The sequence below is a fragment of the Tasmannia lanceolata genome, unplaced genomic scaffold (genome assembly GCF_043159265.1).
Source record: "Tasmannia lanceolata isolate RefF3 unplaced genomic scaffold, GAP_Taslan_0.1 ptg000003l, whole genome shotgun sequence".
Classification (NCBI taxonomy): Eukaryota; Viridiplantae; Streptophyta; class Magnoliopsida; order Canellales; family Winteraceae; genus Tasmannia; species Tasmannia lanceolata.
In genome coordinates, this window is record NW_027518680.1 from 31,070,668 (window position 1) to 31,096,859 (window position 26,192).

The 26,192-nt window shown below is 45.9% G+C and overlaps 22 non-coding genes across 22 annotated transcripts; all 22 read left to right on the top strand.

The window, feature by feature from the left end:
- Nucleotides 1-2,687: 2,687 nt before the first annotated feature.
- On the top strand, nt 2,688-2,806 carry LOC143875066 (5S ribosomal RNA). The gene has a single exon (XR_013249730.1). It is a non-coding gene; the product is annotated as a 5S ribosomal RNA (ribosomal RNA).
- Nucleotides 2,807-3,403: 597 nt separating this feature from the next.
- LOC143875115 (5S ribosomal RNA) lies at nt 3,404-3,522 on the top strand. The gene has a single exon (XR_013249777.1). It is a non-coding gene; the product is annotated as a 5S ribosomal RNA (ribosomal RNA).
- A 597-nt stretch (nt 3,523-4,119) lies between these two features.
- On the top strand, nt 4,120-4,238 carry LOC143872107 (5S ribosomal RNA). The gene has a single exon (XR_013246864.1). It is a non-coding gene; the product is annotated as a 5S ribosomal RNA (ribosomal RNA).
- A 596-nt stretch (nt 4,239-4,834) lies between these two features.
- LOC143873835 (5S ribosomal RNA) lies at nt 4,835-4,953 on the top strand. The gene has a single exon (XR_013248532.1). It is a non-coding gene; the product is annotated as a 5S ribosomal RNA (ribosomal RNA).
- Nucleotides 4,954-5,550: 597 nt separating this feature from the next.
- LOC143872108 (5S ribosomal RNA) lies at nt 5,551-5,669 on the top strand. Its single transcript, XR_013246866.1, has one exon. It is a non-coding gene; the product is annotated as a 5S ribosomal RNA (ribosomal RNA).
- Nucleotides 5,670-6,266: 597 nt separating this feature from the next.
- On the top strand, nt 6,267-6,385 carry LOC143874461 (5S ribosomal RNA). Its single transcript, XR_013249141.1, has one exon. It is a non-coding gene; the product is annotated as a 5S ribosomal RNA (ribosomal RNA).
- Nucleotides 6,386-6,982: 597 nt separating this feature from the next.
- On the top strand, nt 6,983-7,101 carry LOC143873836 (5S ribosomal RNA). Its single transcript, XR_013248533.1, has one exon. It is a non-coding gene; the product is annotated as a 5S ribosomal RNA (ribosomal RNA).
- Nucleotides 7,102-7,698: 597 nt separating this feature from the next.
- On the top strand, nt 7,699-7,817 carry LOC143872109 (5S ribosomal RNA). The gene has a single exon (XR_013246867.1). It is a non-coding gene; the product is annotated as a 5S ribosomal RNA (ribosomal RNA).
- Nucleotides 7,818-8,415: 598 nt separating this feature from the next.
- On the top strand, nt 8,416-8,534 carry LOC143873817 (5S ribosomal RNA). The gene has a single exon (XR_013248515.1). It is a non-coding gene; the product is annotated as a 5S ribosomal RNA (ribosomal RNA).
- Nucleotides 8,535-9,131: 597 nt separating this feature from the next.
- On the top strand, nt 9,132-9,250 carry LOC143872110 (5S ribosomal RNA). Its single transcript, XR_013246868.1, has one exon. It is a non-coding gene; the product is annotated as a 5S ribosomal RNA (ribosomal RNA).
- A 597-nt stretch (nt 9,251-9,847) lies between these two features.
- Nucleotides 9,848-9,966, top strand: LOC143875116 (5S ribosomal RNA). Its single transcript, XR_013249778.1, has one exon. It is a non-coding gene; the product is annotated as a 5S ribosomal RNA (ribosomal RNA).
- Nucleotides 9,967-10,563: 597 nt separating this feature from the next.
- Nucleotides 10,564-10,682, top strand: LOC143872111 (5S ribosomal RNA). Its single transcript, XR_013246869.1, has one exon. It is a non-coding gene; the product is annotated as a 5S ribosomal RNA (ribosomal RNA).
- A 597-nt stretch (nt 10,683-11,279) lies between these two features.
- Nucleotides 11,280-11,398, top strand: LOC143873837 (5S ribosomal RNA). The gene has a single exon (XR_013248534.1). It is a non-coding gene; the product is annotated as a 5S ribosomal RNA (ribosomal RNA).
- Nucleotides 11,399-11,995: 597 nt separating this feature from the next.
- LOC143872112 (5S ribosomal RNA) lies at nt 11,996-12,114 on the top strand. Its single transcript, XR_013246870.1, has one exon. It is a non-coding gene; the product is annotated as a 5S ribosomal RNA (ribosomal RNA).
- Nucleotides 12,115-12,711: 597 nt separating this feature from the next.
- LOC143873489 (5S ribosomal RNA) lies at nt 12,712-12,830 on the top strand. The gene has a single exon (XR_013248197.1). It is a non-coding gene; the product is annotated as a 5S ribosomal RNA (ribosomal RNA).
- A 597-nt stretch (nt 12,831-13,427) lies between these two features.
- LOC143873838 (5S ribosomal RNA) lies at nt 13,428-13,546 on the top strand. Its single transcript, XR_013248535.1, has one exon. It is a non-coding gene; the product is annotated as a 5S ribosomal RNA (ribosomal RNA).
- A 597-nt stretch (nt 13,547-14,143) lies between these two features.
- Nucleotides 14,144-14,262, top strand: LOC143872114 (5S ribosomal RNA). Its single transcript, XR_013246871.1, has one exon. It is a non-coding gene; the product is annotated as a 5S ribosomal RNA (ribosomal RNA).
- A 597-nt stretch (nt 14,263-14,859) lies between these two features.
- LOC143872958 (5S ribosomal RNA) lies at nt 14,860-14,978 on the top strand. Its single transcript, XR_013247681.1, has one exon. It is a non-coding gene; the product is annotated as a 5S ribosomal RNA (ribosomal RNA).
- A 598-nt stretch (nt 14,979-15,576) lies between these two features.
- On the top strand, nt 15,577-15,695 carry LOC143873279 (5S ribosomal RNA). The gene has a single exon (XR_013247996.1). It is a non-coding gene; the product is annotated as a 5S ribosomal RNA (ribosomal RNA).
- Nucleotides 15,696-16,292: 597 nt separating this feature from the next.
- Nucleotides 16,293-16,411, top strand: LOC143872115 (5S ribosomal RNA). Its single transcript, XR_013246872.1, has one exon. It is a non-coding gene; the product is annotated as a 5S ribosomal RNA (ribosomal RNA).
- A 597-nt stretch (nt 16,412-17,008) lies between these two features.
- On the top strand, nt 17,009-17,127 carry LOC143874151 (5S ribosomal RNA). Its single transcript, XR_013248841.1, has one exon. It is a non-coding gene; the product is annotated as a 5S ribosomal RNA (ribosomal RNA).
- A 597-nt stretch (nt 17,128-17,724) lies between these two features.
- Nucleotides 17,725-17,843, top strand: LOC143872917 (5S ribosomal RNA). Its single transcript, XR_013247643.1, has one exon. It is a non-coding gene; the product is annotated as a 5S ribosomal RNA (ribosomal RNA).
- Nucleotides 17,844-26,192: the final 8,349 nt, after the last annotated feature.

Below are 26,192 nucleotides of genomic sequence, written 5' to 3' on the forward strand. Positions count from 1 at the left end.
AGCAAAAGGGGAAACCCCGAATAAGCAACTAGCGTCTCAAAGAGACAAACCACAACAAGAAAGATAGCGTCCCAAGAAGAGAGAAAATGGTCCAAGATCCTAAGCAAGCAAAGCTCTAATAAGACTGAGTTAGCCTCTAATCAAAAGCGAAGTAATCAACAACTCTAAAGGAGAAACTCCGAACTAACAACACTAAAGAGGGGAACAAATGAGTCAGAGACTCTCTAATACTACAACTTAGAGGAGGAATGAGTCAAAGACTCCCAAATAACGCCAACAGAAGAACCAATGAGTCAAAGACTTCCTAGTAGTACAACAAAAGAACGAATGAGTCAAAGACTCTCTAAAAGAAATGGAAACATGAGTCAAAGACTCCAATAACACCAACTAAAGGATAGATGAGTCAAAGACTCTCTAAAAGAAAAGGAAACACGAATTTGCACATTTGGCAGAGGTAAAACACCCAGCCGGGCCGGACAGCTACCTAGCCCTAGGGTGCAACAAATGTGCAACCCAATACCCATAAGGGTAGGGGTATGAAGCCAAGCCGAGTAGGGCGTTCTTCCAAAACCAAACGGCGCACAAAGAGGACTAACGAGAGAATGAGACCGGGCGGGTCTCCCAAACACACACAAAGATGAAGGTGCTTTAGAGATTTTAAGATGATTTTCACTTAATTTTTATTTTTTAATGGATTTTACCAATTTTTAACCATATGAGTGATTTTACAAGTGAAGCTGTTGCAAACGAACTCGAAATGAGTTGAAACTTCTCCACCAACAAGATATGATGAGATGTAATTTACTGGAAGATTTTTACAGATTTTTACATTAAACTCATATTTAATATGGATTTAAAAATTAATTAACCAGATTGCAAAAATAACACATAAACTACTAGAAATAGATATCTAAATTCCATGAAATTTCTACAGTAGTAAGAGATAAGTGAAAATAGCATGCTGTGAGATTTCCATGAATTTAGAAAACTATTTACTATCAGTTTCGGATTTTTCAAATTTCAAACCAGATTATGAATTAACACTACAGCTCATATGAAACAAGATCCAAATCACTTGAAAATTTTACAGAAGCAAGCAGTATAGAATTTAAGACTACTGTAAAACTTTGGAGAATTTTATCTGTGATTTGACGTCAGTAACAATTCTCCCAAAATCTGATAATTTTCAAAGAATGCGTAAAATAATATACCAAACAAAATCCAAAAATTCTCACAAATTCATGGTAGAATGTATCATTATCATATTATTTTCTCACGAAATTTCATTATTTTTGGAATCTGTTTAGTATATCGTTTAGTTTTCTTTGTTAAAAATCATGCAAAAATCCGAAAATATACCAAATAATTCTAAAAAAAATTCCGAGAACGGTGTACCTACCTGTGATCGAAATCCTCGCCGAATCCGAGAGCCGAAAAACTCAAAAATTCCGCCTCCGTGCGATCGCTTCCGCTTTCTTTCTCTTTTTGCTTCTTTTTTGTTTCTTTTTCTTCTTTTCTTGTTTCTTTTCTTCTTTTTTTTCTTTTCAACCCCTCATAGCAACTTTGTTAGAACACATGATAGAAGAGAAATGAGTTCTCCCTCCCTCTTACTCACCCTCATTGAACCATTTATAGCAAAGGAATGGGAGGGTGGTGGCCACCATTGTGGACTTATTCCATGGTAGGTGGCCACCATTGTGGACATATTCCATGGTAGGTGGCCACCATTGTGGACATTGAATTTTGACATGTGTGTGGCCCCATGCATGTTTTTTAAAGTTCTTTTGAGTAGGTAAAAGATAACCCAAATGGGTCCCATATGTGACCAAATTCCCAATTGTGCATAAAATCATATGCCCCACTCCAAAGTATGATCGGAACCGTTCATTTGATGGGCGACAATGTGATTTAATTTGTGCTCTGCTAATCAATCCTATGGGCTGATCCAAGCCATCCAATAGATCAAAATGTGAATGTGTTACCCCATTTTTAAATCACTCCTATTTGATGATCCGAACCGTCCATTTGATGGGCGACAATTGATGATCTTGACCGTTCAAATAGTGGGCTGCGATGTGATTTAATTTGTGCTCCACTAATCAATCCTATGGGCTGATCCAAACCATCCAATAGATCAAAATGTGAATATGTTACCCCATTTTTAAATCACTCCCATTTTATGATCCGAACCGTCCATTTGATGGGCGACAATTGATGATCTTGACCGTTCAAAATGGTGGGTCGCAATGTAAATTGGTTGTGCCCCCTTAAATCATTCCTCTATGACGATCCAGACCATCCAATTGATGGGTCCCCTACCTAAGTAGGTTGTGTCCTCCTAAATCATTTCAATGGGCTGATCCGAGTAACTCAACCTGATGATCGAAACAAAATTGGTTGTTAAAACGACTTCTCTGAGATCTTGACCGTTCTCTTGATGATCATCTTTAGGTGTTGGATCGAAGTAGGTTCAAAACTCATTTTTCACTAAAACAATGTGCGGGCCACCCTGTTTGATCCAAATCTAAACAAATGCTCAAGACGGGCCCATCAATCGGATCCAAATTCTCTCTTGTTCGGATTCTTGGGAATAATCTCTCTCAACACTTAACGGAAAAGTGCGAAACATGGCGGAAATGATTGAACGGGATTTCGCCCAAGCATAGCGAACTTGGGTCCGGTCAAAATGGGGTGTCTACACCAGCACAAATGCACTGGATCCCATCAGAACTCCGAAGTTAAGCGTGCTTGGGCGAGAGTAGTACTAGGATGGGTGACCTCCTGGGAAGTCCTCGTGTTGCACCCCTGTCACTTTTTTCGGCTATCTACCACTTTTTTCGAACAATCTTTCGGTTCTGGAATATCAAAGCGAACTGAAACGCACGTTTAGTGCGTCGCCTCCTAGGTTTCGGTTCGGATCTTTTTATTTTCTTCCGGATGGTGAATTCAAAGACGTCCGGTCTTTATTATGGCGGGGTGATAGTGTCGTTTGATTCGATAAACGGAATTCGTTCTGACATTTCATTTGCGGTCAAATTATAGCGGGGGTTTGTTCAGATTCAGTGACGTACAGGCTATAGCGGATGAGTGTACTAGTGGATGCGAGTCATGAATCCGGTCGGAAGGTGTTTACTGGCCGTGAGCTACCCTTGGTGCACAAATATCGTTCCGACGATAACTTTTGATCCGCCCGTCAGATCGTAGCGATTCTTATATTGATTCGGGGGTACTCGGAAAGATTCATCGCGCGATGACAGCCTTGGCGGTCATCCGGCTTCCCGACATGCTCGGATCGTCCATCCGGTGTCATCTAGCAGGATTTTTTCGCACTTTCATTTAAACGGACTTCGTACGACAATGCGAGTGGAAACTCTTTATTACTTTGACAATGGAGAGGCATGCTGGGTCCGATCATACCAGCACAAATGTACTGGATCCCATCAGAACTCCGAAGTTAAGCGTGCTTGGGCGAGAGTAGTACTAGGATCGGTGACCTCCTGGGAAGTCCTCGTGTTGCACCCCTGTCACTTTTTTCGGCTATCTACCAATTTTTTCGAACAATCTTTCGGTTCTGGAACATCGATGCGAACTGAAACGCACGTTTATTGCGACGCCTCCTACGTTTCGGTTCGGATCTTTTTATTTTCTTCCGGATGGTGAATTCAAATACCTCCGGTCTTTATTACGGCGGGGTGATAGTGTCGTTTGATTCGATAAACGGAATTCGTTCTGACATTTCATTTGCGGTCAAATTATAGCGGGGGTTTGTTTAGATTCAGTGACGTACAGGCTATAGCGGATGAGTGTACTAGTGGATGCGAGTCATGAATCCGGTCGGAATGTGTTTACTGGCCGTGAGCTACCCTTGGTGCACAAATATCGTTCCGACGATAACTTTTGATCCGCCCGTCAGATCGTGGCGATTCTTATATTGATTCGGGGGTAATCGGGAAGATTCATCGCGCGATGACAGCTCTGGCGGTCATCCGGCTTCCCGACATGCTCGGATCGTCCATCCGATGGCATCTAGCAGGATTTTTTCGCACTTTCATTTAAACGGACTTCGTACGACAATGCGAGTGGAAACTCTTTATTACTTTGACAATGGAGAGGCATGCTGGGTGCGATCATACCAGCACAAATGCACTGGATCCCATCAGAACTCCGAAGTTAAGCGTGCTTGGGCGAGAGTAGTACTAGGATGGGTGACCTCCTGGGAAGTCCTCGTGTTGCACCCCTGTCACTTTTTCGGCTATCTACCACTTTTTTCGAACAATCTTTCGGTTCTGGAACATCGATGCGAACTGAAACGCACGTTTAGTGCGTCGCCTCCTACGTTTCGGTTAGGATCTTTTTATTTTCTTCCGGATGGTGAATTCAAAGACGTCCGGTCTTTATTATGGCGGGGTGATAGTGTCGTTTGATTCGATAAACGGAATTCGTTCTGACATTTCATTTGCGGTCAAATTATAGCGGGGGTTTGTTCAGATTCAGTGACGTACAGGCTATAGCGGATGAGTGTACTAGTGGATGCGAGTCATGAATCCGGTCGGAAGGTGTTTACTGGCCGTGAGCTACCCTTGGTGCACAAATATCGTTCCGACGATAACTTTTGATCCGCCCGTCAGATCGTGGCGATTCTTATATTGATTCGGGGGTACTCGGGAAGATTAATCGCGCGTTGACGGCCCTGGCGGTCATCCCGCTTCCCGACATGCTCGGATCGTCCATCCGGTGTCATCTAGCAGGATTTTTTCGCACTTTCATTTAAACGGACTTCGTACGACAATGCGAGTGGAAACTCTTTATTACTTTGACAATGGAGAGGCATGCTGGGTGCGATCATACCAGCACAAATGCACTGGATCCTATCAGAACTCCGAAGTTAAGCGTGCTTGGGCGAGAGTAGTACTAGGATGGGTGACCTCCTGGGAAGTCCTCGTGTTGCACCCCTGTCACTTTTTTCGGCTATCTACCACTTTTTTCGAACAATCTTTCGGTTCTGGAACATCGATGCGAACTGAAACGCACGTTTAGTGCGACGCCTCCTACGTTTCGGTTGGGATCTTTTTATTTTCTGCCGGATAGTGAGTTCAAATACGTCCGGTCTTTATTATGGCGGGCTGATAGTGTCGTTTAATTCGATAAACGGAATTCGTTCTGACATTTCATTTGCGGTCAAATTATAGCGGGGGTTTGTTCAGATTCAGTGACGTACAGGCTATAGCGGATGAGTGTACTAGTGGATGCGAGTCATGAATCCGGTCGGAAGGTGTTTACTGGCCGTGAGCTACCCTTGGTGCACAAATATCGTTCCGACGATAACTTTTGATCCGCCCGTCAGATCGTGGCGATTCTTATATTGATTCGGGGGTACTCGGGAAGATTAATCGCGCGATGATAGCCTTGGCGGTCATCCGGCTTTCCGACATGCTCGGATCGTCCATCCGGTGTCATCTAGCAGGATTTTTTCGCACTTTCATTTAAACGGACTTCGTACGACAATGCGAGTGGAAACTCTTTATTACTTTGACAATGGAGAGGCATGCTGGGTGCGATCATACCAGCACAAATGCACTGGATCCCATCAGAACTCCGAAGTTAAGCGTGCTTGGGCGAGAGTAGTACTAGGATGGGTGACCTCCTGGGAAGTCCTCGTGTTGCACCCCTGTCACTTTTTTCGGCTATCTACCACTTTTTTCGAACAATCTTTCGGTTCTGGAACATCGATGCGAACTGAAACGCACGTTTAGTGCGTCGCCTCCTACGTTTCGGTTCGGATCTTTTTATTTTCTTCCGGATGGTGAATTCAAAGACGTCCGGTCTTTATTATGGCGGGGTGATAGTGTCGTTTGATTCGATAAACGGAATTCGTTCTGACATTTCATTTGCGGTCAAATTATAGCGGGGGTTTGTTCAGATTCAGTGACGTACAGGCTATAGCGGATGAGTGTACTAGTGGATGCGAGTCATGAATCCGGTCGGAAGGTGTTTACTGGCCGTGAGCTACCCTTGGTGCACAAATATCGTTCCGACGATAACTTTTGATCCGCCCGTCAGATCGTGGCGATTCTTATATTGATTCGGGGGTAATCGGGAAGATTCATCGCGCGATGACAGCTCTAGCGGTCATCCGGCTTCCCGACATGCTCGGATCGTCCATCCGATGGCATCTAGCAGGATTTTTTCGCACTTTCATTTAAACGGACTTCGTACGACAATGCGAGTGGAAACTCTTTATTACTTTGACAATGGAGAGGCATGCTGGGTGCGATCATACCAGCACAAATGCACTGGATCCCATCAGAACTCCGAAGTTAAGCGTGCTTCGGCGAGAGTAGTACTAGGATGGGTGACCTCCTGGGAAGTCCTCGTGTTGCACCCCTGTCACTTTTTTCGGCTATCTACCACTTTTTTCGAACAATCTTTCGGTTCTGGAACATCGATGCGAACTGAAACGCACGTTTAGTGCGTCGCCTCCTACGTTTCGGTTCGGATCTTTTTATTTTCTTCCGGATGGTGAATTCAAAGACGTCCGGTCTTTATTATGGCGGGGTGATAGTGTCGTTTGATTCGATAAACGGAATTCGTTCTGACATTTCATTTGCGGTCAAATTATAGCGGGGGTTTGTTCAGATTCAGTGACGTACAGGCTATAGCGGATGAGTGTACTAGTGGATGCGAGTCATGAATCCGGTCGGAAGGTGTTTACTGGCCGTGAGCTACCCTTGGTGCACAAATATCGTTCCGACGATAACTTTTGATCCGCCCGTCAGATAGTGGCGATTCTTATATTGATTCGGGGGTACTCGGGAAGATTAATCGCGCGTTGACAGCCCTGGCGGTCATCCCGCTTCCCGACATGCTCGGATCGTCCATCCGGTGTCATCTAGCAGGATTTTTTCGCACTTTCATTTAAACGGACTTCGTACGACAATGCGAGTGGAAACTCTTTATTACTTTGACAATGGAGAGGCATGCTGGGTGCGATCATACCAGCACAAATGCACTGGATCCTATCAGAACTCCGAAGTTAAGCGTGCTTGGGCGAGAGTAGTACTAGGATGGGTGACCTCCTGGGAAGTCCTCGTGTTGCACCCCTGTCACTTTTTTCGGCTATCTACCACTTTTTTCGAACAATCTTTCGGTTCTGGAACATCGATGCGAACTGAAACGCACGTTTAGTGCGACGCCTCCTACGTTTCGGTTGGGATCTTTTTATTTTCTGCCGGATAGTGAGTTCAAATACGTCCGGTCTTTATTATGGCGGGCTGATAGTGTCGTTTAATTCGATAAACGGAATTCGTTCTGACATTTCATTTGCGGTCAAATTATAGCGGGGGTTTGTTCAGATTCAGTGACGTACAGGCTATAGCGGATGAGTGTACTAGTGGATGCGAGTCATGAATCCGGTCGGAAGGTGTTTACTGGCCGTGAGCTACCCTTGGTGCACAAATATCGTTCCGACGATAACTTTTGATCCGCCCGTCAGATCGTGGCGATTCTTATATTGATTCGGGGGTACTCGGGAAGATTAATCGCGCGATGACAGCCTTGGCGGTCATCCGGCTTTCCGACATGCTCGGATCGTCCATCCGGTGTCATCTAGCAGGATTTTTTCGCACTTTCATTTAAACGGACTTCGTACGACAATGCGAGTGGAAACTCTTTATTACTTTGACAATGGAGAGGCATGCTGGGTGCGATCATACCAGCACAAATGCACTGGATCCCATCAGAACTCCGAAGTTAAGCGTGCTTGGGCGAGAGTAGTACTAGGATGGGTGACCTCCTGGGAAGTCCTCGTGTTGCACCCCTGTCACTTTTTTCGGCTATCTACCACTTTTTTTCGAACAATCTTTCGGTTCTGGAACATCGATGCGAACTGAAACGCACGTTTAGTGCGTCGCCTCATACGTTTCGGTTCGGATCTTTTTATTTTCTTCCGGATGGTGAATTCAAAGACGTCCGGTCTTTATTATGGCGGGGTGATAGTGTCGTTTGATTCGATAAACGGAATTCGTTCTGACATTTCATTTGCGGTCAAATTATAGCGGGGGTTTGTTCAGATTCAGTGACGTACAGGCTATAGCGGATGAGTGTACTAGTGGATGCGAGTCATGAATCCGGTCGGAAGGTGTTTACTGGCCGTGAGCTACCCTTGGTGCACAAATATCGTTCCGACGATAACTTTTGATCCGCCCGTCAGATCGTGGCGATTCTTATATTGATTCGGGGGTACTCGGGAAGATTCATCGCGCGATGACAGCCCTGGCGGTCATCCGGCTTTCCGACATGCTCGGATCGTCCATCCGGTGTCATCTAGCAGGATTTTTTCGCACTTTCATTTAAACGGACTTCGTACGACAATGCGAGTGGAAACTCTTTATTACTTTGACAATGGAAAGGCATGCTGGGTGCGATCATACCAGCACAAATGCACTGGATCCCATCAGAACTCCGAAGTTAAGCGAGCTTGGGCGAGAGTAGTACTAGGATGGGTGACCTCCTGGGAAGTCCTCGTGTTGCACCCCTGTCACTTTTTTCGGCTATCTACCACTTTTTTCGAACAATCTTTCGGTTCGGGAATATCAAAGCGAACTGAAACGCACATTTAGTGCGTCGCCTCCTAGGTTTCGGTTCGGATCTTTTTATTTTCTTCCGGATGGTGAATTCGAAGACGTCCGGTCTTTATTATGGCGGGGTGATAGTGTCGTTTGATTCGATAAACGGAATTCGTTCTGACATTTCATTTGCGGTCAAATTATAGCGGGGGTTTGTTTAGATTCAGTGACGTACAGGCTATAGCGGATGAGTGTACTAGTGGATGCGAGTCATGAATCCGGTCGGAAGGTGTTTACTGGCCGTGAGCTACCCTTGGTGCACAAATATCGTTCCGACGATAACTTTTGATCCGCCCGTCAGATCGTAGCGATTCTTATATTGATTCGGGGGTACTCGGGAAGATTCATCGCGCGATGACAGCCTTGGCGGTCATCCGTCTTCCCGACATGCTCGGATCGTCCATCCGGTGTCATCTAGCAGGATTTTTTCGCACTTTCATTTAAACGGACTTCGTACGACAATGCGAGTGGAAACTCTTTATTACTTTGACAATGGAGAGGCATGCTGGGTGCGATCATACCAGCACAAATGCACTGGATCCCATCAGAACTCCGAAGTTAAGCGTGCTTGGGCGAGAGTAGTACTAGGATGGGTGACCTCCTGGGAAGTCCTCGTGTTGCACCCCTGTCACTTTTTTCGGCTATCTACCACTTTTTTCGAACAATCTTTCGGTTCTGGAATATCAAAGCGAACTGAAACGCACGTTTAGTGCGTCGCCTCCTAGGTTTCGGTACGGATCTTTTTATTTTCTTCCGGATGGTGAATTCAAAGACGTCCGGTCTTTATTATGGCGGGGTGATAGTGTCGTTTGATTCGATAAACGGAATTCGTTCTGACATTTCATTTGCGGTCAAATTATAGCGGGGGTTTGTTCAGATTCAGTGACGTACAGGCTATAGCGGATGAGTGTACTAGTGGATGCGAGTCATGAATCCGGTCGGAAGGTGTTTACTGGCCGTGAGCTACCCTTGGTGCACAAATATCGTTCCGACGATAACTTTTGATCCGCCCGTCAGATCGTAGCGATTCTTATATTGATTCGGGGGTACTCGGAAAGATTCATCGCGCGATGACAGCCTTGGCGGTCATCCGGCTTCCCGACATGCTCGGATCGTCCATCCGGTGTCATCTAGCAGGATTTTTTCGCACTTTCATTTAAACGGACTTCGTACGACAATGCGAGTGGAAACTCTTTATTACTTTGACAATGGAGAGGCATGCTGGGTCCGATCATACCAGCACAAATGTACTGGATCCCATCAGAACTCCGAAGTTAAGCGTGCTTGGGCGAGAGTAGTACTAGGATCGGTGACCTCCTGGGAAGTCCTCGTGTTGCACCCCTGTCACTTTTTTCGGCTATCTACCAATTTTTTCGAACAATCTTTCGGTTCTGGAACATCGATGCGAACTGAAACGCACGTTTATTGCGACGCCTCCTACGTTTCGGTTCGGATCTTTTTATTTTCTTCCGGATGGTGAATTCAAATACCTCCGGTCTTTATTACGGCGGGGCGATAGTGTCGTTTGATTCGATAAACGGAATTCGTTCTGACATTTCATTTGCGGTCAAATTATAGCGGGGGTTTGTTTAGATTCAGTGACGTACAGGCTATAGCGGATGAGTGTACTAGTGGATGCGAGTCATGAATCCGGTCGGAATGTGTTTACTGGCCGTGAGCTACCCTTGGTGCACAAATATCGTTCCGACGATAACTTTTGATCCGCCCGTCAGATCGTGGCGATTCTTATATTGATTCGGGGGTAATCGGGAAGATTCATCGCGTGATGACAGCTCTGGCGGTCATCCGGCTTCCCGACATGCTCGGATCGTCCATCCGATGGCATCTAGCAGGATTTTTTCGCACTTTCATTTAAACGGACTTCGTACGACAATGCGAGTGGAAACTCTTTATTACTTTGACAATGGAGAGGCATGCTGGGTGCGATCATACCAGCACAAATGCACTGGATCCCATCAGAACTCCGAAGTTAAGCGTGCTTGGGCGAGAGTAGTACTAGGATGGGTGACCTCCTGGGAAGTCCTCGTGTTGCACCCCTGTCACTTTTTTCGGCTATCTACCACTTTTTTCGAACAATCTTTCGGTTCTGGAACATCGATGCGAACTGAAACGCACGTTTAGTGCGTCGCCTCCTACGTTTCGGTTAGGATCTTTTTATTTTCTTCCGGATGGTGAATTCAAAGACGTCCGGTCTTTATTATGGCGGGGTGATAGTGTCGTTTGATTCGATAAACGGAATTCGTTCTGACATTTCATTTGCGGTCAAATTATAGCGGGGGTTTGTTCAGATTCAGTGACGTACAGGCTATAGCGGATGAGTGTACTAGTGGATGCGAGTCATGAATCCAGTCGGAAGGTGTTTACTGGCCGTGAGCTACCCTTGGTGCACAAATATCGTTCCGACGATAACTTTTGATCCGCCCGTCAGATCGTGGCGATTCTTATATTGATTCGGGGGTACTCGGGAAGATTAATCGCGCGTTGACGGCCCTGGCGGTCATCCCGCTTCCCGACATGCTCGGATCGTCCATCCGGTGTCATCTAGCAGGATTTTTTCGCACTTTCATTTAAACGGACTTCGTACGACAATGCGAGTGGAAACTCTTTATTACTATGACAATGGAGAGGCATGCTGGGTGCGATCATACCAGCACAAATGCACTGGATCCTATCAGAACTCCGAAGTTAAGCGTGCTTGGGCGAGAGTAGTACTAGGATGGGTGACCTCCTGGGAAGTCCTCGTGTTGCACCCCTGTCACTTTTTTCGGCTATCTACCACTTTTTTCGAACAATCTTTCGGTTCTGGAACATCGATGCGAACTGAAACGCACGTTTAGTGCGACGCCTCCTACGTTTCGGTTGGGATCTTTTTATTTTCTGCCGGATAGTGAGTTCAAATACGTCCGGTCTTTATTATGGCGGGCTGATAGTGTCGTTTAATTCGATAAACGGAATTCGTTCTGACATTTCATTTGCGGTCAAATTATAGCGGGGGTTTGTTCAGATTCAGTGACGTACAGGCTATAGCGGATGAGTGTACTAGTGGATGCGAGTCATGAATCCGGTCGGAAGGTGTTTACTGGCCGTGAGCTACCCTTGGTGCACAAATATCGTTCCGACGATAACTTTTGATCCGCCCGTCAGATCGTGGCGATTCTTATATTGATTCGGGGGTACTCGGGAAGATTAATCGCGCGATGATAGCCTTGGCGGTCATCCGGCTTTCCGACATGCTCGGATCGTCCATCCGGTGTCATCTAGCAGGATTTTTTCGCACTTTCATTTAAACGGACTTCGTACGACAATGCGAGTGGAAACTCTTTATTACTTTGACAATGGAGAGGCATGCTGGGTGCGATCATACCAGCACAAATGCACTGGATCCCATCAGAACTCCGAAGTTAAGCGTGCTTGGGCGAGAGTAGTACTAGGATGGGTGACCTCCTGGGAAGTCCTCGTGTTGCACCCCTGTCACTTTTTTCGGCTATCTACCACTTTTTTCGAACAATCTTTCGGTTCTGGAACATCGATGCGAACTGAAACGCACGTTTAGTGCGTCGCCTCCTACGTTTCGGTTCGGATCTTTTTATTTTCTTCCGGATGGTGAATTCAAAGACGTCCGGTCTTTATTATGGCGGGGTGATAGTGTCGTTTGATTCGATAAACGGAATTCGTTCTGACATTTCATTTGCGGTCAAATTATAGCGGGGGTTTGTTCAGATTCAGTGACGTACAGGCTATAGCGGATGAGTGTACTAGTGGATGCGAGTCATGAATCCGGTCGGAAGGTGTTTACTGGCCGTGAGCTACCCTTGGTGCACAAATATCGTTCCGACGATAACTTTTGATCCGCCCGTCAGATCGTGGCGATTCTTATATTGATTCGGGGGTAATCGGGAAGATTCATCGCGCGATGACAGCTCTAGCGGTCATCCGGCTTCCCGACATGCTCGGATCGTCCATCCGATGGCATCTAGCAGGATTTTTTCGCACTTTCATTTAAACGGACTTCGTACGACAATGCGAGTGGAAACTCTTTATTACTTTGACAATGGAGAGGCATGCTGGGTGCGATCATACCAGCACAAATGCACTAGATCCCATCAGAACTCCGAAGTTAAGCGTGCTTGGGCGAGAGTAGTACTAGGATGGGTGACCTCCTGGGAAGTCCTCGTGTTGCACCCCTGTCACTTTTTTCGGCTATCTACCACTTTTTTCGAACAATCTTTCGGTTCTGGAACATCGATGCGAACTGAAACGCACGTTTAGTGCGTCGCCTCCTACGTTTCGGTTCGGATCTTTTTATTTTCTTCCGGATGGTGAATTCAAAGACGTCCGGTCTTTATTATGGCGGGGTGATAGTGTCGTTTGATTCGATAAACGGAATTCGTTCTGACATTTCATTTGCGGTCAAATTATAGCGGGGGTTTGTTCAGATTCAGTGACGTACAGGCTATAGCGGATGAGTGTACTAGTGGATGCGAGTCATGAATCCGGTCGGAAGGTGTTTACTGGCCGTGAGCTACCCTTGGTGCACAAATATCGTTCCGACGATAACTTTTGATCCGCCCGTCAGATCGTGGCGATTCTTATATTGATTCGGGGGTACTCGGGAAGATTAATCGCGCGTTGACGGCCCTGGCGGTCATCCCGCTTCCCGACATGCTCGGATCGTCCATCCGGTGTCATCTAGCAGGATTTTTTCGCACTTTCATTTAAACGGACTTCGTACGACAATGCGAGTGGAAACTCTTTATTACTTTGACAATGGAGAGGCATGCTGGGTGCGATCATACCAGCACAAATGCACTGGATCCTATCAGAACTCCGAAGTTAAGCGTGCTTGGGCGAGAGTAGTACTAGGATGGGTGACCTCCTGGGAAGTCCTCGTGTTGCACCCCTGTCACTTTTTTCGGCTATCTACCACTTTTTTCGAACAATCTTTCAGTTCTGGAACATCGATGCGAACTGAAACGCACGTTTAGTGCGACGCCTCCTACGTTTCGGTTGGGATCTTTTTATTTTCTGCCGGATAGTGAGTTCAAATACGTCCGGTCTTTATTATGGCGGGCTGATAGTGTCGTTTAATTCGATAAACGGAATTCGTTCTGACATTTCATTTGCGGTCAAATTATAGCGGGGGTTTGTTCAGATTCAGTGACGTACAGGCTATAGCGGATGAGTGTACTAGTGGATGCGAGTCATGAATCCGGTCGGAAGGTGTTTACTGGCCGTGAGCTACCCTTGGTGCACAAATATCGTTCCGACGATAACTTTTGATCCGCCCGTCAGATCGTGGCGATTCTTATATTGATTCGGGGGTACTCGGGAAGATTAATCGCGCGATGACAGCCTTGGCGGTCATCCGGCTTTCCGACATGCTCGGATCGTCCATCCGGTGTCATCTAGCAGGATTTTTTCGCACTTTCATTTAAACGGACTTCGTACGACAATGCGAGTGGAAACTCTTTATTACTTTGACAATGGAGAGGCATGCTGGGTGCGATCATACCAGCACAAATGCACTGGATCCCATCAGAACTCCGAAGTTAAGCGTGCTTGGGCGAGAGTAGTACTAGGATGGGTGACCTCCTGGGAAGTCCTCGTGTTGCACCCCTGTCACTTTTTTCGGCTATCTACCACTTTTTTCGAACAATCTTTCGGTTCTGGAACATCGATGCGAACTGAAACGCACGTTTAGTGCGTCGCCTCCTACGTTTCGGTTCGGATCTTTTTATTTTCTTCCGGATGGTGAATTCAAAGACGTCCGGTCTTTATTATGGCGGGGTGATAGTGTCGTTTGATTCGATAAACGGAATTCGTTCTGACATTTCATTTGCGGTCAAATTATAGCGGGGGTTTGTTCAGATTCAGTGACGTACAGGCTATAGCGGATGAGTGTACTAGTGGATGAAAGTCATGAATCCGGTCGGAAGGTGTTTACTGGCCGTGAGCTACCCTTGGTGCACAAATATCGTTTCGACGATAACTTTTGATCCGCCCGTCAGATCGTGGCGATTCTTATATTGATTCGGGGGTACTCGGGAAGATTAATCGCGCGATGACAGCCACGGCGGTCATCCGGCTTTCCGACATGCTCGGATCGTCCATCCGGTGTCATCTAGCAGGATTTTTTCGCACTTTCATTTAAACGGACTTCGTACGACAATGCGAGTGGAAACTCTTTATTACTTTGACAATGGAGAGGCATGCTGGGTGCGATCATACCAGCACAAATGCACTGGATCCCATCAGAACTCCGAAGTTAAGCGTGCTTGGGCGAGAGTAGTACTAGGATGGGTGACCTCCTGGGAAGTCCTCGTGTTGCACTCCTGTCACTTTTTTCGGCTATCTACCACTTTTTTTCGAACAATCTTTCGGTTCTGGAACATCGATGCGAACTGAAACGCACGTTTAGTGCGTCGCCTCATACGTTTCGGTTCGGATCTTTTTATTTTCTTCCGGATGGTGAATTCAAAGACGTCCGGTCTTTATTATGGCGGGGTGATAGTGTCGTTTGATTCGATAAACGGAATTCGTTCTGACATTTCATTTGCGGTCAAATTATAGCGGGGGTTTGTTCAGATTCAGTGACGTACAGGCTATAGCGGATGAGTGTACTAGTGGATGCGAGTCATGAATCCGGTCGGAAGGTGTTTACTGGCCGTGAGCTACCCTTGGTGCACAAATATCGTTCCGACGATAACTTTTGATCCGCCCGTCAGATCGTGGCGATTCTTATATTGATTCGGGGGTACTCGGGAAGATTCATCGCGCGATGACAGCCCTGGCGGTCATCCGGCTTTCCGACATGCTCGGATCGTCCATCCGGTGTCATCTAGCAGGATTTTTTCGCACTTTCATTTAAACGGACTTCGTACGACAATGCGAGTGGAAACTCTTTATTACTTTGACAATGGAGAGGCATGCTGGGTGCGATCATACCAGCACAAATGCACTGGATCCCATCAGAACTCCGAAGTTAAGCGTGCTTGGGCGAGAGTAGTACTAGGATGGGTGACCTCCTGTGAAGTCCTCGTGTTGCACCCCTGTCACTTTTTTCGGCTATCTACCACTTTTTTCGAACAATCTTTCGGTTCTGGAACATCGATGCGAACTGAAACGCACGTTTAGTGCGTCGCCTCCTAGGTTTCGGTTCGGATCTTTTTATTTTCTTCCGGATGGTGAATTCAAAGACGTCCGGTCTTTATTATGGCGGGGTGATAGTGTCGTTTGATTCGATAAACGGAATTCGTTCTGACATTTCATTTGCGGTCAAATCATAGCGGCGGTTTGTTCAGATTCAGTGACGTACAGGCTATAGCGGATGAGTGTACTAGTGGATGCGAGTCATGAATCCGGTCGGAAGGTGTTTACTGGCCGTGAGCTACCCTTGGTGCACAAATATCGTTCCGACGATAACTTTTGATCCGCCCGTCAGATCGTGGCGATTCTTATATTGATTCGGGGGTAATCGGGAAGATTCATCGCGCGATGACAGCCTTGGCGGTCATCCGGCTTCCCGACATGCTCGGATCGTCCATCCGGTGTCATCTAGCAGGATTTTTTCGCACTTTCATTTAAACGGACTTCGTACGACAATGCGAGTGGAAACTCTTTATTACTTTGACAATGGAGAGGCATGCTGGGTGCGATCATACCAGCACAAATGCACTGGATCCCATCAGAACTCCGAAGTTAAGCGTGCTTGGGCGAGAGTAGTACTAGGATGGGTGACCTCCTGGGAAGTCCTCGTGTTGCACCCCTGTCACTTTTTTCGGCTATCTACCACTTTTTTCGAACAATCTTTCGGTTCTGGAACATCGATGCGAACTGAAACGCACGTTTAGTGCGTCGCCTCCTAGGTTTCGGTTCGGATCTTTTTATTTTCTTCCGGATGGTGAATTCAAAGACGTCCGGTCTTTATTATGGCGGGGTGATAGTGTCGTTTGATTCGATAAACGGAATTCGTTCTGACATTTCATTTGCGGTCAAATCATAGCGGCGGTTTGTTCAGATTCAGTGACGTACAGGCTATAGCGGATGAGTCTACTAGTGGATGCGAGTCATGAATCCGGTCGGAAGGTGTTTACTGGCCGTGAGCTACCCTTGGTGCACAAATATCGTTCCGACGATAACTTTTGATCCGCCCGTCAGATCGTGGCGATTCTTATATTGATTCGGGGGTAATCGGGAAGATTCATCGCGCGATGACAGCCTTGGCGGTCATCCGGCTTCCCGACATGCTCGGATCGTCCATCCGATGTCATCTAGCAGGATTTTTTCGCACTTTCATTTAAACGGACTTCGTACGACAATGCGAGTGGAAACTCTTTATTACTTTGACAATGGAGAGGCATGCTGGGTCCGATCATACCAGCACAAATGCACTGGATCCCATCAGAACTCCGAAGTTAAGCGTGCTTGGGCGAGAGTAGTACTAGGATGGGTGACCTCCTGGGAAGTCCTCGTGTTGCACCCCTGTCACTTTTTTCGGCTATCTACCACTTTTTTCGAACAATCTTTCGGTTCTGGAACATCGATGCGAACTGAAACGCACGTTTATTGCGACGCCTCCTACGTTTCGGTTCGGATCTTTTTATTTTCTTCCGGATGGTGAATTCAAATACCTCCGGTCTTTATTACGGCGGGGTGATAGTGTCGTTTGATTCGATAAACGGAATTCGTTCTGACATTTCATTTGCGGTCAAATTATAGCGGGGGTTTGTTTAGATTCAGTGACGTACAGGCTATAGCGGATGAGTGTACTAGTGGATGCGAGTCATGAATCCGGTCGGAAGGTGTTTACTGGCCGTGAGCTACCCTTGGTGCACAAATATCGTTCCGACGATAACTTTTGATCCGCCCGTCAGATCGTGGCGATTCTTATATTGATTCGGGGGTAAGCGGGAAGATTAATCGCGCGATGACAGCCCTGGTGGTCATCCGGCTTCCCGACATGCTCGGATCGTCCATCCGATGGCATCTAGCAGGATTTTTTCGCACTTTCATTTAAACGGACTTCGTACGACAATGCGAGTGGAAACTCTTTATTACTTTGACAATAGAGAGGCATGCTGGGTGCGATCATACCAGCACAAATGCACTGGATCCCATCAGAACTCCGAAGTTAAGTGTGCTTGGGCGAGAGTAGTACTAGGATGGGTGACCTCCTGGGAAGTCCTCGTGTTGCACCCCTGTCACTTTTTTCGGCTATCTACCACTTTTTTCGAACAATCTTTCGGTTCTGGAACATCGATGCGAACTGAAACACACGTTTAGTGCGTCGCCTCCTTGTAGACACCCCATTTTGACAAGGCCCTAAACCCGCATATTCGAATAAAATCCCGAGGTCAGACGGAAAATGAATGAAATTAATCCGAGCAAAAGAGAATGTGGGGCCCGCTTGTGTGGGACCCGTTTGTGTGGGACCCGCCTGTGTGGGACCCGCTTTTGTGGGGCCCGCTTTTGTGGGGCCCGTTTGTGTGGGACCTGCTGATGTGGGGCCCGCTGATGTGGGACCCGCTTGCGTGGGGCCCGCTTGTGTGGGGCCCGCTGTTGTGGGACCCGCTTATGTGGTCAAAGAGAGAATAAGGACGGTCATCATTTTCTTCGTTTTTAAAAATGGGCGTAATGAGTAGTTTTGGTTTTCGTATGGCATCCGATGCCATTTGAAAATTGTTTTCTATTTTTTTATTTATTTTTTTGCAAAATTTAAGGGAATTAGGGGGGACAAGAGGGGGACAAAAGACTCTCATTTTCTCCCCTCATGATGACTCGTCATCATGGGTCTTCTGATCTCTCTCTCTCGCAGAGAAAGAAAAAAAACAAAAAAAGAAAAAAAAAACGGGTGGGAAAACAGCAAGGGAAAAACCAGAGAGAAAAAAGAAAAAAGGAAAAAAACCAGAGGGGAGAGGGAGAGAGAGAGAGATCTGCAGAGGGGAGAGAGAGAGAGAGGGAGGAGAGATCTGTAGAGAGAGAGAGGGAGAGAGAGAGAGAGAGAGTCTTCTCCTCCGGCAATCCAGCCGGAATCCGGCGAGGCCAAACCCATCTCCGACCGGCCATCCACCGATCACCTCCAGCGGGCCCCACCTCCAGCGGATCCCACATCAGCGGGTCCTACATCAGCGGGTCCCACATCAGCGGGCCCCACACAAGCACGACTCTGTCAACACCTTCCTGGATCTCTTGTTCCTCCCATAGCTGGCGTAAGTTCATTTTTTTTATTTTATAATTATTCATTCTTCGCACAGCGGGTCCCACAGCGGGTCCCACAACAGCGGGTCCCAGCGGGTCCCACATCAGCGAGTCCCATAGCGGGTCCCACAGCAGTGGGTCCCACAGCAGTGGGTCCCACATCAGCGGGTCCCACATCAGCGGGTCCCACATCAACGGGTCCCACAACAGCGGGTCCCACAACAGCGGGTCCCACAACAGTGGGTCCCACATCAACGGGTCCCACATCAACGGGTCCCACAGCGGGTCCCAAAGCGGGTCCCACAGAGGGTCCCACATCCGTGGGTCACACAGCGGGTCCCACATCAGCGGGTCCCACAACGGGTCCCAAAGCGGGTCCCACAGAGGGTCCCACATCCGTGGGTCCCACATCAGCGGGTCCCACATCAGCGGGTCCCACAGTGGGTCACACAACGGGTCCCGCAGCGGGTCCCACAACAGCGGGTCTCACAACAGCGGGTCCCACATCAACGAGTCCTACTATGAATAGTAGTTTTGAATAGTACTTATAAATAGTAATTATGAATAGTAGTTTTGAATAGTACTTATAAATAGTAATTATGAATAGTAGTTTTGAATAGTACCTATAAATAGTAATTATGAATAGTATTTTTGAATAGTAATCTTGTATAGTAATTATAAATAGTAATTATAACAGTCTTCAGCACATGAGTCAGTCCTTCAGTCAGTCCAGGAGTTTTTCCTATCATCATAGGGGTTAGGATTCTGTCCATCCTCTCATCAAGTCGTGATCTTTACCCGCTCCTGCAAGGTATAGGATGCTGTCCAACCCTTGCCGAGTTATTTTCCTGTTCGTTCCCCCGCAAAGCATAGGATGCTATCCAACCTTTGCGGGATTCCAGAAGTCTCCCTACCCGTATGATGATAGGATTTTATTCTCTGGTGTCAAAAAAATAATAAAAACATTTCAAAAATACTTGAAAACAACAAAAACATTCCAAAAAACACTTGAAAATTCAAAACATCTCAAAAACAATTCAAAATCCAAAAACATTTTAAAAATCAAAATTTCAAAAAAAATCTTGAGTCATGTGCAGAGTAGTTAGGAATTCTGGTCCGAACTACGGATGGCTTGATCCCTAGCTGAGGGGTACGTAGGCAGCTCAGGCGTGCTGCTGGCACCCTGAGTTCAGTCACCATTTTTACACCCTTTCACCATTTTTAGACACCATTTTTGTAAATATTTCTCACAACTTTCACCATTTTTCATAACTTCAAAACCTCAAAAAAATACAAAAAACTTCAAAACCTTTTCAAAAAGATCTTCCCCTAGAGTTAGGAGTCTGTCCTAGATATTTAGGGTGTTTTAGAGTTAGGAGTCGGTCTTGATTTGTATTGATGTGGTGTGTCCTGTCGTGTGAGTGTCCCTAGAGTTAGGAGGCCTCGAGTCGATCGGTCAGACACTTAGTCGAACCGATGGCTAGACTAGGAAGCATATAGTCAGCCCATGGTTTTCTTTATGTTGCACAGCCTAGATACACATAGGATGTAGGGCCCACCTGCATTAGCTTAAGGCTAAACAACCTGCATTAGTTAGGACATATAGAGAGTCGTAAAAATCACAATCCACTTGAATTTAAGCAATCGCACAAAAAGCTTTAAAAACTAGTCGAGTCTAGTTGATCGGGTCTAGGATAGCGGTCCTAGAGGTTTAGGCATTGTAGTTTAGCATAGGACACCGAACTACGTTGGCTCTGATTCTTCCCGAGGCCGGGATACGTAGTGCAGCTAGGATGGATGGCCATCCTGGTCCGAGTCAAGTCCTGCATTAGAATTTTAGGATTTGTCTTGTTGAGTCGTGTGTTGCGTATTTTGCTGTGTTTTCTTATTTTCATGTACAGATCCTATACCTTTAGCTGTAGCATGCATGTGCTTGTCCACCAGAACTTAGACACCAATTAGGCATGGCACTCATAACCTAGCTATTCTTAGGCGACATATCTTTCATTTCTTTTGTGTGTGCTTCTTATTCATCTCTGAGACATGCATGATTAGCTAGACGTTATCTCGGGGATATCCGTTCCCATTTCGCATGATTTTCTCCCAAAACTCTTCAAAATTAATAATAAATGGCATGAGAGACCAGGTGCTAGCACTTGGGCGAATTGGGGGCGCCTAATCCCTTCCCCATTCGTCATCAGGCACGAACCCTATTTTATATCTCTGGTTATCCGTTGCAACAGAGCACAGCATGGGATCCAGGGCCCACTTCCTTGGATGGCGACTCTTTCTTTGTTCGAGGTGCGCCTCGAATCCGGGCTAGTCCCCGAATCGAGAGGTATCTCACTTTACATCGCCGCTCATGCTGTGAGGGGCACTCTTTCGAGGGTTCCTTGGTGGGGCTCTCCTTCACGTGGACGATCTAGAGACTCGCGCGGGGGCCCGTCCCCTCACGCCCGTCCCGGATCTGGTTCCACAGACTGGCGACTCTGCTGGGGATTTCTTGAAACATTGCCTAACTCTGTAAAAATGCCATTGTTACTAATTTTGAAGAAATTTGGGTCAAAACCAAGTTAAATGAGAACTTTATCGTTAGAAATCCAGGGGCACCAAGTAGGTGCGTAAATAAAACAAGGGATTCACACACTGCACATCATGCATTGTCATATTCTTTATTTCTTTCATTATTTTCCTTATTGGCCTCAGGGAATAGATATGACGCGCACCAGATGGGAGCCGTTGTATCTATTTCCTAGCTATGCGCCGGAGCTGCAGCCGTAGACACTGGGTGTGCTGGTGTTCTACAGCAGCCGATGAGCAATGAACATACTCTGTATAATGCTGGGTGTGCTGGCGTTATACATCAAGGGTATGGTCATAGGCATAGTACCCTGCAGAAATGCCTGGGCCCTACTTTCATTTCATTATATTATGTATATATATTAGTTGCTCCCTTTAGAACCAAAATTAGGGAACCCTTGCTAGGACACTATATATATATGTACTCATATAGGACGAACATATGTTGCTTACACATGTGAAGCCTAGAGTTAGGAGCCTTGTCCGATTTGTAGACTAGGGTAGCTCACCTTGTGTGGCTACAACGCGGTCCTAGTACACTCATCAGTCTGTCACGAGTCGAGACCTCTTTGGCTCCGCTAGATCAGGTTAGGGCCGGTGCCCCTGGTTAGGATGTATATATATATATACATATTTGTTATTAGATTAGGGTTTACTTCCTAGTTAAGTTTTCCTTCATAATCATATCAATTATTCTTCTCTATCCATTCTGTGGATTATCATCAGATTCTTGGCTCTTTTAGTCATGATCTGTCTTCCGTGAGCTTGATCATTTGATTGATCCTGATCAGACCGTGTTCCACATGTCGATTGTGAGTCTATCTTGCCATTATCATTATCGGAGTGTGTGTTCTTGCTGAGAACCCTGCTTTATCTTGACCATGACGGCATACTCTTCATGTTTAGTTGCTGAGACCCTCCTAGTATAGCCGTCATGCTGCCAATTTTTTTTAGAACCCTTGAGCGTAATCATTATCCTTTTGGGTTCATTGACAAACCATGTGCTTACCTTACCACATCTCCTGGTATAGCCGTTATGCTGCCGAATTTTCTCCAAATACCTTGAGTGTGGTCATCATCCTTTTAGGCTTGTTGACAAACCATGTACTTGTCGTACCACATCTTCATGCACAACCGTTAAGCTGTCGGATTTTGATCCAAGGGAAGGATGTGTTGGCGCTACCTTTTGTCTCAACTTGCACATTACATTGCTATGGGATTAATTCTCATTGAGCCTAGTGTTTATGATGTCCATGACAGGAGTCTTAGTCACTCGTTTACCATCAACCCCAAAAAGCTTTCATCTCTAAACTCGCTTGGTCTAGCCCGCTATACCTTTTTCCTCTCACATTGCCCAGATGGCTGAGTATGCTGAAAGTCTCGTCTTGAGAGAAATGAGAGAGATGGTGATGACATCCATGACCTGATAGACGGGGATCCCCTCAGTCTTCTCGAACTCAAATGCTTCTGAGAACCCTGCACATAACCGTGTTGCACTTCTTTCACCCACCATGGGAACCATTCAACTCATTCAACCCTTCACAGATCTTACCACCTTTACCTGTACCACCTCTGGGCTGGAAAATGATTGGGAAGAAAAAAAAATGTCAGAGCTTGAACTCCTTGAAAACATTATACCAGAGAAAGCCTTGCCATTGTCAGGTGCTAAAGGACAATTTGAGCTGGATCAACAGAAACCAAAGAGGCCCTCTCTTCTGAGATTCTAACTCCAGGATTGCTCTCTCCAATCATTATCAATGAAGGCACGTTGTCCTTGAACTTTCAGCGCCAATCCGTTGCCTCCGATGAAGTGTCTCATCTTTGAAATTTGTTTGGAAGAGTGTATACCAACCCTCCTGTCAAAGTTGGTAAGCCTAACCATGTCAATATCAATTCTACGTACGTTGTGTTTATTGGTCTCTCTCATTGTGAACCAATGTCCAATCTTTTGTTGAATTTGATGGAGAGCCTATCGTGGCGCGTCAAAAATCAATGTATGTACTTCAAACATTCAATGCAACGCACATTTGATTCCAGTGTCGTCAGTATTCTTGTATATGTTCACTCTTGGATCTAATGTTAATAAACAAATTAAGACACCCTCCTCAGACGAGGATGCCGATGAAATTCTCCTCGAGATTTGAAAGCTGATCAAACGAGGGGAAGAGCGTCGAGCAAAGCCACTTGAAGATGAAATTGATACCGTGGATAGTGGTATCGAAATCCGAAACTCGGGAAATGAAGATTGGCAAAATTTTATCTCTCGAAGAGCGCAAAGAATCGATAAACCTATTTAGAGGGTTCAAAGAAGTGTTGCTTGGTCCTATGAGGATAAACCGGAAACATGCCTTGACACTGTTCAACGTGAGTCACCCTCGGCTTCAGACAGGTCAAAAAAGCAAAAAATTCAAATGAGGAATACCAAACATCAAATGCAGTGAATGAAAAATTGAGAGAAGACTTTCGGACAACAAAGTCATGAGCATAGAGCATGAACCCCAAAAAGAATACTTGGGCTATACATTGCGATGGAATTTCAAGTTAAAGCGTTCCAGGCGTAGGGGCATTCCCCACATCCAAGCAAAAAAATAAAAATCAGAATGAACAAAGAAAAATAAGATAGAATCCAGAGAAGAAAGGAGAAGGGAGCATGCCCCACGTCAACTCCTCGAGAACGTCAGAATCGCAGGAAGCAGAGTCGATAAATGGATTGAAAATTTCAAAATCATCTTCAGCATTCATAGAAGACCCAGAGCCGTAGAATCCCAAATATCAGTGCGAGATCCCAAAGAAAAAGTGGGAATTCAATCAGTCTAGCTTGCACAGTGCAGATGAAGTCTTGCCAGGAAAAGCCGCCAGACTCCTCAAAAAAGAAAAGAAAAAAGAGAACAAGAGAAAAAGTTCAAAGCCATTGAACCTTGGCCATTCAAGAAGCTTGTATGCCAAAACATCAGAAGGCCATCCTTGGACGCCTGAGCCTTAAATGCCAGAATCCCAAGTTTTTTTTAAAAAAAAAAAAAAAATCCTTTTGCAAACACCTTCGAGCCTCAACAAAATCAAACATTATTTTCAAGCATCCACAAACCAGGGGCATTTCGACCCGAACTACGCGGACCTGATCCCCAACTCTTCGGGGGTACGTAGGCAACTTGATCAATTTAGGTTCGGTCAAATCCTTGGGGATAAAAACTAAATCATCCCCTTTTCAAACTTTTGAAGCTAAAAAGCTAAACCATTCTTTGTTAAACCCAAAGCGAACTACGCGGATCTGATCCTCCATTTTTGGGGTACGTAGGTAGTCTGGCGAGACCAGATTCGATCCAAATCGTTTGAACTTCCGATATCTAACCCTTTTGAACCCAAGCCCGCCTAGAAAGTCCTTCTGGTGAACAAGCAGTGGTTCAAAGTCAAGAAGAAAAAATGATGGAGTTTGAAGACCCGCTAGGCTGAAAACCCGAGAGGGCGGTCTAGGCAAAATTTAGGGTCATTCACCCGCTAAGTTGACAACTGAAAAGTCGGGTTAGGCAAAAGTTAGGGTATCGAGCCCGCTGGATTGAAAACCCGAAAGGGCGAACCAGGCAAAAGTTAGGGCAAGCGGTCCGCCAGATTGAAAACCTGACAAGGCAATCTGGTCAATGGCAATGACTTCCAACGAAAAAGCGAATCATTGAGGTGGAGAAACAGTCTTCAACCAGGGTAAAATCTTGGAGTCCAAGTAGTGCCAGCAAGCTTACTTTAACATTCATCTAAACTAGGGGCATTGAAACCGAGCAATCCGAAAGGGATAATAATCATGACATAAACACCGAAAAAGGAGAATAGTGCCTCTTGACACGGTCTTCGAAATACTCTAAGAGTGGCTAAGCCATACCCTTGAAAAATAACACATCAGATCCAAGAGTGAGTCGAAAGCGAGTCGAGTCCTCCGAACAACAAGAATCTTCTTTGACCGAGTCCTTGGAAATCTATTCCTCCTTCATATTTGTGTTCCCTTTCCTTGCAAAGTCCAAACTGTCGGGTGCTAGAAGAATGGGAGCGTGTCCTCCAAATTGCGAAGAAAATTCAGAGTAAATCCTGGTTTAGGTATCAGAAGGGGCGGGAGACATCTTGTTCAAACCTACCCAAGACCTTAAGCCTCCAAAAGTGAGCCATGCGAAAGAAGAGATTTCCAGACTCAGCCATCATGGTTATTGTCCTATTCTCTCCATACAAAAGAACTTTGCATCCTCGAGCCTTCATGAAACGAAGCATCTTTTCTTCAACCATCATTGCCCTGCCTCCTTAAAACTCCTGTCATGGAAACACAATATACTAAGGGCATCTTTTATGACTTGCGTCATAAAAGATATCAAGCACAAAAGGCAATCAGTGCCAATGTCTTCAGTAATTTGAGATAAGAGATGTACGAGTATATCTCGAGCCAAACTTCAAACTTCTCAGACAAGTGCACTCTCTGAAAGGTCAACTTCCTAAGAAAATCAGTTTCCCAAGCGGAGTCTAGAATTTGCTCGCGCAGCCTTCAATCCCCGGCAAAATCAGAAAAAATGGTCAATATCCAAATCCCTGCAAGTTATCTGAGTCCAATTCTCAGCAAGGAACTCATACTCCCAATTTCCTCGGCAAGAGGCAATCAGTCTAAAAAAAAAAAATCATCATTCGAAATCAATCAATTCTCAGCAATATCACTGTCCTTCCAAGGCTCTTCGTGGTTTGTCAGGCAGGCACATCATGGACCCTTGCTCCCTGAATGGCTCTTCGTGATCTGTCCTT